A 12,080-nucleotide genomic window follows, 5' to 3' on the forward strand; every position below is an offset into this window, starting at 1 on the left:
GAAAACGGACGGAGATAAAAGCTCAATATCGGGAATTATCAGACGCATGCAAATCCAAACTACGAAAAGGTATCACCATCCAACACTCAAAATGCCATCAGTAAAAAGTCTACAAACAATAAATGCTGAAGGGGTTTTAGAGATCTGTATACCCTCTAGTTGCTGGTGGGATGTAAACTGGTAACAGCCAGTACTGAGAACAGAATGGAGGTGCGTTGAAAGGTAAAAATTGAACTACCATATCATCTAGTAGGCCCACTGCTGGGCCTAACCCCTGAGAAGACCAGAATCCAAAAGACACAGGCTGGCAATCCTGCACTGCATCAATATTTAGCATAGCCAAGACTTGGAAGTAACCAAAATGTCCACCAACAGATGAATGCACAAAGAAGAAGTGGTCCGTGTACACAATGGAACATTCGCCATGGCAAAGGATGAAACACTGCTCTTTGCAGCACCATAGATGAGCCTAGAGATAATCACAGAACATGAGGTAAGTCGGAAAGCAGACGACAAATACCCTGTGATATCACTCCTAGCTGTTACCTAACAACTCACACATATGAACATATTTCCACAGAGAAAGACTCTCACAGACTTAGAAAACAAACTATGGTTATCTAAAAGGAAAGGTGGGAGGAATGGATACATTAAGATTAGGGTTACCATACGTACACAAATACATATTAAACACATGTATCAAAAAGACCGACCATATACCAAGGGAGGTCTACTGAACGCTCTGTACTAATTTACACGGGGGCTTGCCTGGTGGCACCGTGGTTAAGAATCCGCCTGCCAATGCAGGGGACACAGGTTCGATCCCTGGTTCGGGAAGATCCCACATGCTGCAGAGCAACTAAGCCAGTGCACCACAACTAGTGAGCCTACGCTCTGGAGCCCATGAGCCATAACTACTGAGCCCATGCACCACAACTACTGAAGCCCGCACGCCTAGAGCCCGTGCTCCGCAACAAGAGAAGCCACCGCAGTGAGAAGCCCGTGCACCGCAACGGAGAGTAGCCCCCACTCACCGCAACTGGAGAAAGCCCACATGCAGCAACGAAGATCCAACTCAGCCAGAAATAAATAAATAAATAAAATAAATTTATAAACCAAATAATAGTAATTTACATGGGAAGAGGATCTGTACATGAATAGATATATATAATGTTCAATTGAACCTGATTTTGTACACCCAGAACAAACACTATTCTACTCATTACCCCAGTTTAAAAAATTAAAACCACGAACAACAATTAATGAGACATGAAGTTACTGGGGTTTTCCCTGGCACATCCCATTCTAATTTACAACCTAGGAACACAACTTTCAGGAAGGCTCTGCTGCCCTAGTAACCAGATTTGGGAATGGAGAAATGCTGCCGACTTGTGGCCGTTTCCCACAACAGCAGCTTTAAACACAGGGCTAACGGTCACTTGAGAGTCACAGTAATTGTAGGGCTGTAAATGACACGTGTCCTCAAAAAATGTCCTGGGGTAGGTAATGGCCAAAAAAGTTCACAACACGGAAAATTTTTCAAGAAAACAATTTGAAGAGGTAAGTGTTACTCACTCTGTTATTTTAAAAAAAGAAGAACATGGATAAAAGCTCAATATCAGGAATTAGTGGTTGGATGCAAATCCAAACTACAAAAGGATTTCTCCACCCAATATTCAAAATGCCATCCGTAAAAAGTCTACAAACAAGGAATGCTGACGGGTTGGTGGAGAAATGCATACCCACTATGCTGTTGGTTGGATGTAAACTGGTAACAGCTAATCATGAGAACAGAATGGAGCTGCGTTTAAACGGTAAAAATTGAGCTACCACATGATGCGGCCGATCCCCTAATGGGCCTATACCCTAAGAAGACCAGAATCGGAAAGGCACAGACAGGCAAACATGCACTGCAGCAATATTTACAATACCCAAGCCATGCAAGCAAACAAAATGTCCATCAACAGATAAATGGACAAAGAAGAAGTGGTATACGTACCGAATGCAATAGTAGCCTCGGAAAAAAAATGAACAATGCCGTTTTCAGGACTACACATGAGCCTGGAAATAATCATACTACGTTAAGTAAGTCAAAAGGGAATGACAAATATCCTATGATATCATTTATACATGTTATCCTAAGATTGCTACCAGTGAACATATTTCCACAGAAAAAGACACAGACTTACAAAACAAACTAATGGTTAACCAAAATGAAAGGTGGGAGGATGGATAAATTAGGATTATGGGGGTAGCATACATATACTAATGTATGTTAAATGTATATAAACATATAACACATAAACTACATGAATTATATAATCACCAATACATATAAAATATGTAATGACAAAACACCTACCAAATACCAAGGGAGGTCTACTCAACATTCTGTAATAACATACATGGTAACAGGATCCGAAGATGAACACACATATGTATGAATCATTGACCAGATTCTGTACAGCCAGATAATCACAACACTCTAATCAAATTTCCTCCGATAATAAATATAAATTAAATTTTAAAAACGAACATAAGTAAGGAGACATAAACTTCTGGGGGCTTGTCCCAGCACATTCCACTCTAATTTACAACCTCGGAACACTACCTCCAGGAAGACTCTGTTGCCCTAGTAACAAGAGTTGAGAACGTACTAATGCTGCCGCCTTGTGGCTGTTTCCGACAACAGCAGCTTTAAACCCAGTGCTAATGGTCGCTTAATAGTCACAAGGACTGCAGGGCTGTAAATGACACCTGCCCTCAGAAAATGCCCTGGGGTAGGGAATAGGCAAGAAAATTCAACACATGACAAAGTTTTCAAGAAGTCAGTATGAACAGGGAAGTTGTACTCACTCTTTTAAAAAAAAAGGAAAAGAAAAAAAAAAGGACACGCCTAAAGCTCAGTATAAGGAATTACTAGCCGCATGCAAATCCAATGTCCACAAAGGTTTCAGCTCACACCAGTCAAATGACCATCAGCAAAAAGTCTACAGACTATAAATGCTGAAGAGGTTTTAGGGAACTGTGTACCTTCTAGCTGCTGGTGGGATGTAAAGTGGTAACAGCACTAATGAAAACTGAGTGGAGCTGCTTTAAAAGGTAAAAATTGAGCTACCATATGATGCGGCAGGGCACCTTCGGGGCCTATAACCTAAGACCACCAGAATCGGAAAGACAGAGGCAGGCAAATGTGCACTGCAGCCATACTGAAATAGCCAAGACATGGAAGCTAAAAAAAGGTCCATAAACAGATGAATGGACAAAGAAGAAGTGGTGTATGTACAGAATGGAATATTAGCCACGAAGAAAGATAAAAGAATGGCATATGCAGCACCACAGATGAGCCTAGAGATAATCACACAACGTGAAGTAAGTCAGAATGCGAAAGACAAATGTCCTATGATATCACTTATGTTATCTGAAAATTCATAAAAATGAACATATTTCCATAGAGAAAGACAATCTCAGATTGAGAAGACAAACTTATGGTTAAGCCAAAGAAAAGGTGTGAGGAATGGATAAATTAGGATATTGGGGTTAACAAACATATACTAATACATATAAAATATATCATCCCCAAAGACCTATGGAATACCAAGAGTGGTCTACTCAACACTCTGTAATAACCTACATGGAAAAGGACACAAAGATCAAATAGATATATGTATATGCGTACATGAACAAGATTCTGTACGCCTAGAACAAAAGACATTTTAAAATCCAATTTGCTCTGATAAAAATTAAAACTTAAAGACACAAACAAGAATTAAGGAGGCTAAAACTTATGGGGGTTTGTCCTGGCACATTCCACTCTAACCTGCAACCTAAAGGCACAACTTGCAGCAAGGTTCTGTTTCCCTAGCAAGCAGAGTTGGCAACGTAGAAATGCTGCCACCCTAAGGCCATTTCCTCAAACAGCAGCTTTAAATCCACTGCTAATGGTCACTAATATTCACAAGGACTGCAGGGCTGTAAATGACTCATGCCCTCAAAAACTGTCCTGGGGTAGGGAATGGCCAAAAAAATCCAATCGCGGCAAATTTTTCAAGAAGGCAATTTGAAGTTGTAAGTTTAGCTGAATGTTAAAAAAAAATGAAAAGGACATTGATAAACGCAAAACATCAGGAATTATTAGACGCATGCAAATCCAAGCTACACAAAGGTATCCCCTCACACCAGTCAGAATGACCATCAGCAAAAAGTCAACAAACGATAGATGTTGAAGAAGTTGTGGAGAATAGCGTAACCTCTCGGTCTAAGTGGGATGTAAACTGGTAACAGCCAATAATAGGAACAGAATGGCAGTGCGTTTAAAGGTAAAAACTGAGTCACCATATGATCCGGAAGGCCCACTATTGGGCCTGTCCCCTGTGAAAGCCAGAATCAAAAAGACACAGGATGGAAAATCGTGCACTGCAGCAGTATTTACAATAGCCAAGACATGGAAGCGACAAAAATGTCCATCATCAGATGAATGGACGAAAAAGTGGTCCGTGTACACAATGCAATATTAGACACAGAAAAGAATGAAACAATGCCGTTTGCAGCACCATAGATGAGGCTACAGATAATCACACAACTTGAAGTAAGTCAGAAAGCGAGAGACACATATCCTATGATATCACGTATAGGTGTTATCTAAAAATTGATAGGAATGAACCTATTTCCACAGAGAAGGACACTCACGTGTTCAGAAAACAAGCTTGTGGTTAACCAAATGGAAAGGTGTGAGGAATGTATAACGGAGGATATTGGGTTTAACAGACATATGCTAATACTTATAAAATATATAATCATCAGACATACCGAATACCAAGAGAGGTCTACACAACATTCTGTAATAACCTATATGGAACAGGATCCAAACAAGAAAAGATATATGTATCAACGAAAGAGATTCTGTACACCTAGAACAAACACAACATTGCAATCAAATTTGCTCTGAGAAAAATGAAAATTAAACCAAGAATACCAACAACAAATAAGTACACATAGTTTTGGGGGATTTGTCCTGGCACATTCCACTCTACTTTACAAGCGACAAACAGGACTTCCAGGAAGGCTCTGTTGCCCTAGTAACCAGAGTTGGGAATGTAGAAATGCTGCCCCCTTGTGGCCGTTTCCTGCAACAGCAGCTTTAAACACAGACCTAATGGTCATGTGATATTCACAATTACTACAGGGCTGTAAACGACACCTGCCCTCAAAAAATACCCCGGTGAAGGTAATGGCCACAGGAATTCAGAACATGGCAAATTTTTCAAGGAAACAATTTGAAGAGGTAACTTTCTCTGTTTTACTTTAAAAAAAAAAAAAAAGAAAACGGACGGAGATAAAAGCTCAATATCCGGAATTATCAGACGCATGCAAATCCAAACTACGAAAAGGTATCACCATCCAACACTCAAAATGCCATCAGTAAAAAGTCTACAAACAATAAATGCTGAAGGGGTTTTAGAGATCTGTGTACCCTCTAGTTGCTGGTGGGATGTAAACTGGTAACAGCCAGTACTGAGAACAGAATGGAGGTGCGTTGAAAGGTAAAAATTGAACTACCATATCATCTAGTAGGCCCACTGCTGGGCCTAACCCCTGAGAAGACCAGAATCCAAAAGACACAGGCTGGCAATCCTGCACTGCATCAATATTTAGCATAGCCAAGACTTGGAAGTAACCAAAATGTCCACCAACAGATGAATGCACAAAGAAGAAGTGGTCCGTGTACACAATGGAACATTCGCCATGGCAAAGGATGAAACACTGCTCTTTGCAGCACCATAGATGAGCCTAGAGATAATCACAGAACATGAGGTAAGTCGGAAAGCAGACGACAAATACCCTGTGATATCACTCCTAGCTGTTACCTAACAACTCACACATATGAACATATTTCCACAGAGAAAGACTCTCACAGACTTAGAAAACAAACTATGGTTATCTAAAAGGAAAGGTGGGAGGAATGGATACATTAAGATTAGGGTTACCATACGTACACAAATACATATTAAACACATGTATCAAAAAGACCGACCATATACCAAGGGAGGTCTACTGAACGCTCTGTACTAATTTACACGGGGGCTTGCCTGGTGGCACCGTGGTTAAGAATCCGCCTGCCAATGCAGGGGACACAGGTTCGATCCCTGGTTCGGGAAGATCCCACATGCTGCAGAGCAACTAAGCCAGTGCACCACAACTAGTGAGCCTACGCTCTGGAGCCCATGAGCCATAACTACTGAGCCCATGCACCACAACTACTGAAGCCCGCACGCCTAGAGCCCGTGCTCCGCAACAAGAGAAGCCACCGCAGTGAGAAGCCCGTGCACCGCAACGGAGAGTAGCCCCCACTCACCGCAACTGGAGAAAGCCCACATGCAGCAACGAAGATCCAACTCAGCCAGAAATAAATAAATAAATAAAATAAATTTATAAACCAAATAATAGTAATTTACATGGGAAGAGGATCTGTACATGAATAGATATATATAATGTTCAATTGAACCTGATTTTGTACACCCAGAACAAACACTATTCTACTCATTACCCCAGTTTAAAAACTTAAAACCACGAACAACAATTAATGAGACATGAAGTTACTGGGGTTTTCCCTGGCACATCCCATTCTAATTTACAACCTAGGAACACAACTTTCAGGAAGGCTCTGCTGCCCTAGTAACCAGATTTGGGAATGGAGAAATGCTGCCGACTTGTGGCCGTTTCCCACAACAGCAGCTTTAAACACAGGGCTAACGGTCACTTGAGAGTCACAGTAATTGTAGGGCTGTAAATGACACGTGTCCTCAAAAAATGTCCTGGGGTAGGTAATGGCCAAAAAAGTTCACAACACGGAAAATTTTTCAAGAAAACAATTTGAAGAGGTAAGTGTTACTCACTCTGTTATTTAAAAAAAAAAGAAGAACATGGATAAAAGCTCAATATCAGGAATTAGTGGTTGGATGCAAATCCAAACTACAAAAGGATTTCTCCACCCAATATTCAAAATGCCATCCGTAAAAAGTCTACAAACAAGGAATGCTGACGGGTTGGTGGAGAAATGCATACCCACTATGCTGTTGGTTGGATGTAAACTGGTAACAGCTAATCATGAGAACAGAATGGAGCTGCGTTTAAACGGTAAAAATTGAGCTACCACATGATGCGGCCGATCCCCTAATGGGCCTATACCCTAAGAAGACCAGAATCGGAAAGGCACAGACAGGCAAACATGCACTGCAGCAATATTTACAATACCCAAGCCATGCAAGCAAACAAAATGTCCATCAACAGATAAATGGACAAAGAAGAAGTGGTATACGTACCGAATGCAATAGTAGCCTCGGAAAAAAAATGAACAATGCCGTTTTCAGGACTACACATGAGCCTGGAAATAATCATACTACGTTAAGTAAGTCAAAAGGGAATGACAAATATCCTATGATATCATTTATACATGTTATCCTAAGATTGCTACCAGTGAACATATTTCCACAGAAAAAGACACAGACTTACAAAACAAACTAATGGTTAACCAAAATGAAAGGTGGGAGGATGGATAAATTAGGATTATGGGGGTAGCATACATATACTAATGTATGTTAAATGTATATAAACATATAACACATAAACTACATAAATTATATAATCACCAATACATATAAAATATGTAATGACAAAACACCTACCAAATACCAAGGGAGGTCTACTCAACATTCTGTAATAACATACATGGTAACAGGATCCGAAGATGAACACACATATGTATGAATCATTGACCAGATTCTGTACAGCCAGATAATCACAACACTCTAATCAAATTTCCTCCGATAATAAATATAAATTAAATTTTAAAAACGAACATAAGTAAGGAGACATAAACTTCTGGGGGCTTGTCCCAGCACATTCCACTCTAATTTACAACCTCGGAACACTACCTCCAGGAAGACTCTGTTGCCCTAGTAACAAGAGTTGAGAACGTACTAATGCTGCCGCCTTGTGGCTGTTTCCGACAACAGCAGCTTTAAACCCAGTGCTAATGGTCGCTTAATAGTCACAAGGACTGCAGGGCTGTAAATGACACCTGCCCTCAGAAAATGCCCTGGGGTAGGGAATAGGCAAGAAAATTCAACACATGACAAAGTTTTCAAGAAGTCAGTATGAACAGGGAAGTTGTACTCACTCTTTTAAAAAAAAAGGAAAAGAAAAAAAAAAGGACACGCCTAAAGCTCAGTATAAGGAATTACTAGCCGCATGCAAATCCAATGTCCACAAAGGTTTCAGCTCACACCAGTCAAATGACCATCAGCAAAAAGTCTACAGACTATAAATGCTGAAGAGGTTTTAGGGAACTGTGTACCTTCTAGCTGCTGGTGGGATGTAAAGTGGTAACAGCACTAATGAAAACTGAGTGGAGCTGCTTTAAAAGGTAAAAATTGAGCTACCATATGATGCGGCAGGGCACCTTCGGGGCCTATAACCTAAGACCACCAGAATCGGAAAGACAGAGGCAGGCAAATGTGCACTGCAGCCATACTGAAATAGCCAAGACATGGAAGCTAAAAAAAGGTCCATAAACAGATGAATGGACAAAGAAGAAGTGGTGTATGTACAGAATGGAATATTAGCCACGAAGAAAGATAAAAGAATGGCATATGCAGCACCACAGATGAGCCTAGAGATAATCACACAACGTGAAGTAAGTCAGAATGCGAAAGACAAATGTCCTATGATATCACTTATGTTATCTGAAAATTCATAAAAATGAACATATTTCCATAGAGAAAGACAATCTCAGATTGAGAAGACAAACTTATGGTTAAGCCAAAGAAAAGGTGTGAGGAATGGATAAATTAGGATATTGGGGTTAACAAACATATACTAATACATATAAAATATATCATCCCCAAAGACCTATGGAATACCAAGAGTGGTCTACTCAACACTCTGTAATAACCTACATGGAAAAGGACACAAAGATCAAATAGATATATGTATATGCGTACATGAACAAGATTCTGTACGCCTAGAACAAAAGACATTTTAAAATCCAATTTGCTCTGATAAAAATTAAAACTTAAAGACACAAACAAGAATTAAGGAGGCTAAAACTTATGGGGGTTTGTCCTGGCACATTCCACTCTAACCTGCAACCTAAAGGCACAACTTGCAGCAAGGTTCTGTTTCCCTAGCAAGCAGAGTTGGCAACGTAGAAATGCTGCCACCCTAAGGCCATTTCCTCAAACAGCAGCTTTAAATCCACTGCTAATGGTCACTAATATTCACAAGGACTGCAGGGCTGTAAATGACTCATGCCCTCAAAAACTGTCCTGGGGTAGGGAATGGCCAAAAAAATCCAATCGCGGCAAATTTTTCAAGAAGGCAATTTGAAGTTGTAAGTTTAGCTGAATGTTAAAAAAAAATGAAAAGGACATTGATAAACGCAAAACATCAGGAATTATTAGACGCATGCAAATCCAAGCTACACAAAGGTATCCCCTCACACCAGTCAGAATGACCATCAGCAAAAAGTCAACAAACGACAGATGTTGAAGAAGTTGTGGAGAATAGCGTAACCTCTCGGTCTAAGTGGGATGTAAACTGGTAACAGCCAATAATAGGAACAGAATGGCAGTGCGTTTAAAGGTAAAAACTGAGTCACCATATGATCCGGAAGGCCCACTATTGGGCCTGTCCCCTGTGAAAGCCAGAATCAAAAAGACACAGGATGGAAAATCGTGCACTGCAGCAGTATTTACAATAGCCAAGACATGGAAGCGACAAAAATGTCCATCATCAGATGAATGGACGAAAAAGTGGTCCGTGTACACAATGCAATATTAGACACAGAAAAGAATGAAACAATGCCGTTTGCAGCACCATAGATGAGGCTACAGATAATCACACAACTTGAAGTAAGTCAGAAAGCGAGAGACACATATCCTATGATATCACGTATAGGTGTTATCTAAAAATTGATAGGAATGAACCTATTTCCACAGAGAAGGACACTCACGTGTTCAGAAAACAAGCTTGTGGTTAACCAAATGGAAAGGTGTGAGGAATGTATAACGGAGGATATTGGGTTTAACAGACATATGCTAATACTTATAAAATATATAATCATCAGACATACCGAATACCAAGAGAGGTCTACACAACATTCTGTAATAACCTATATGGAACAGGATCCAAACAAGAAAAGATATATGTATCAACGAAAGAGATTCTGTACACCTAGAACAAACACAACATTGCAATCAAATTTGCTCTGAGAAAAATGAAAATTAAACCAAGAATACCAACAACAAATAAGTACACATAGTTTTGGGGGATTTGTCCTGGCACATTCCACTCTACTTTACAAGCGACAAACAGGACTTCCAGGAAGGCTCTGTTGCCCTAGTAACCAGAGTTGGGAATGTAGAAATGCTGCCCCCTTGTGGCCGTTTCCTGCAACAGCAGCTTTAAACACAGACCTAATGGTCATGTGATATTCACAATTACTACAGGGCTGTAAACGACACCTGCCCTCAAAAAATACCCCGGTGAAGGTAATGGCCACAGGAATTCAGAACATGGCAAATTTTTCAAGGAAACAATTTGAAGAGGTAACTTTCTCTGTTTTACTTTAAAAAAAAAAAAAAAGAAAACGGACGGAGATAAAAGCTCAATATCCGGAATTATCAGACGCATGCAAATCCAAACTACGAAAAGGTATCACCATCCAACACTCAAAATGCCATCAGTAAAAAGTCTACAAACAATAAATGCTGAAGGGGTTTTAGAGATCTGTGTACCCTCTAGTTGCTGGTGGGATGTAAACTGGTAACAGCCAGTACTGAGAACAGAATGGAGGTGCGTTGAAAGGTAAAAATTGAACTACCATATCATCTAGTAGGCCCACTGCTGGGCCTAACCCCTGAGAAGACCAGAATCCAAAAGACACAGGCTGGCAATCCTGCACTGCATCAATATTTAGCATAGCCAAGACTTGGAAGTAACCAAAATGTCCACCAACAGATGAATGCACAAAGAAGAAGTGGTCCGTGTACACAATGGAACATTCGCCATGGCAAAGGATGAAACACTGCTCTTTGCAGCACCATAGATGAGCCTAGAGATAATCACAGAACATGAGGTAAGTCGGAAAGCAGACGACAAATACCCTGTGATATCACTCCTAGCTGTTACCTAACAACTCACACATATGAACATATTTCCACAGAGAAAGACTCTCACAGACTTAGAAAACAAACTATGGTTATCTAAAAGGAAAGGTGGGAGGAATGGATACATTAAGATTAGGGTTACCATACGTACACAAATACATATTAAACACATGTATCAAAAAGACCGACCATATACCAAGGGAGGTCTACTGAACGCTCTGTACTAATTTACACGGGGGCTTGCCTGGTGGCACCGTGGTTAAGAATCCGCCTGCCAATGCAGGGGACACAGGTTCGATCCCTGGTTCGGGAAGATCCCACATGCTGCAGAGCAACTAAGCCAGTGCACCACAACTAGTGAGCCTACGCTCTGGAGCCCATGAGCCATAACTACTGAGCCCATGCACCACAACTACTGAAGCCCGCACGCCTAGAGCCCGTGCTCCGCAACAAGAGAAGCCACCGCAGTGAGAAGCCCGTGCACCGCAACGGAGAGTAGCCCCCACTCACCGCAACTGGAGAAAGCCCACATGCAGCAACGAAGATCCAACTCAGCCAGAAATAAATAAATAAATAAAATAAATTTATAAACCAAATAATAGTAATTTACATGGGAAGAGGATCTGTACATGAATAGATATATATAATGTTCAATTGAACCTGATTTTGTACACCCAGAACAAACACTATTCTACTCATTACCCCAGTTTAAAAACTTAAAACCACGAACAACAATTAATGAGACATGAAGTTACTGGGGTTTTCCCTGGCACATCCCATTCTAATTTACAACCTAGGAACACAACTTTCAGGAAGGCTCTGCTGCCCTAGTAACCAGATTTGGGAATGGAGAAATGCTGCCGACTTGTGGCCGTTTCCCACAACAGCAGCTTTAAACACAGGGCTAACGGT

This window comes from Balaenoptera acutorostrata, chromosome 6 (genome assembly GCF_949987535.1).
Source record: "Balaenoptera acutorostrata chromosome 6, mBalAcu1.1, whole genome shotgun sequence".
Taxonomy (NCBI): domain Eukaryota; kingdom Metazoa; phylum Chordata; class Mammalia; order Artiodactyla; family Balaenopteridae; genus Balaenoptera; species Balaenoptera acutorostrata.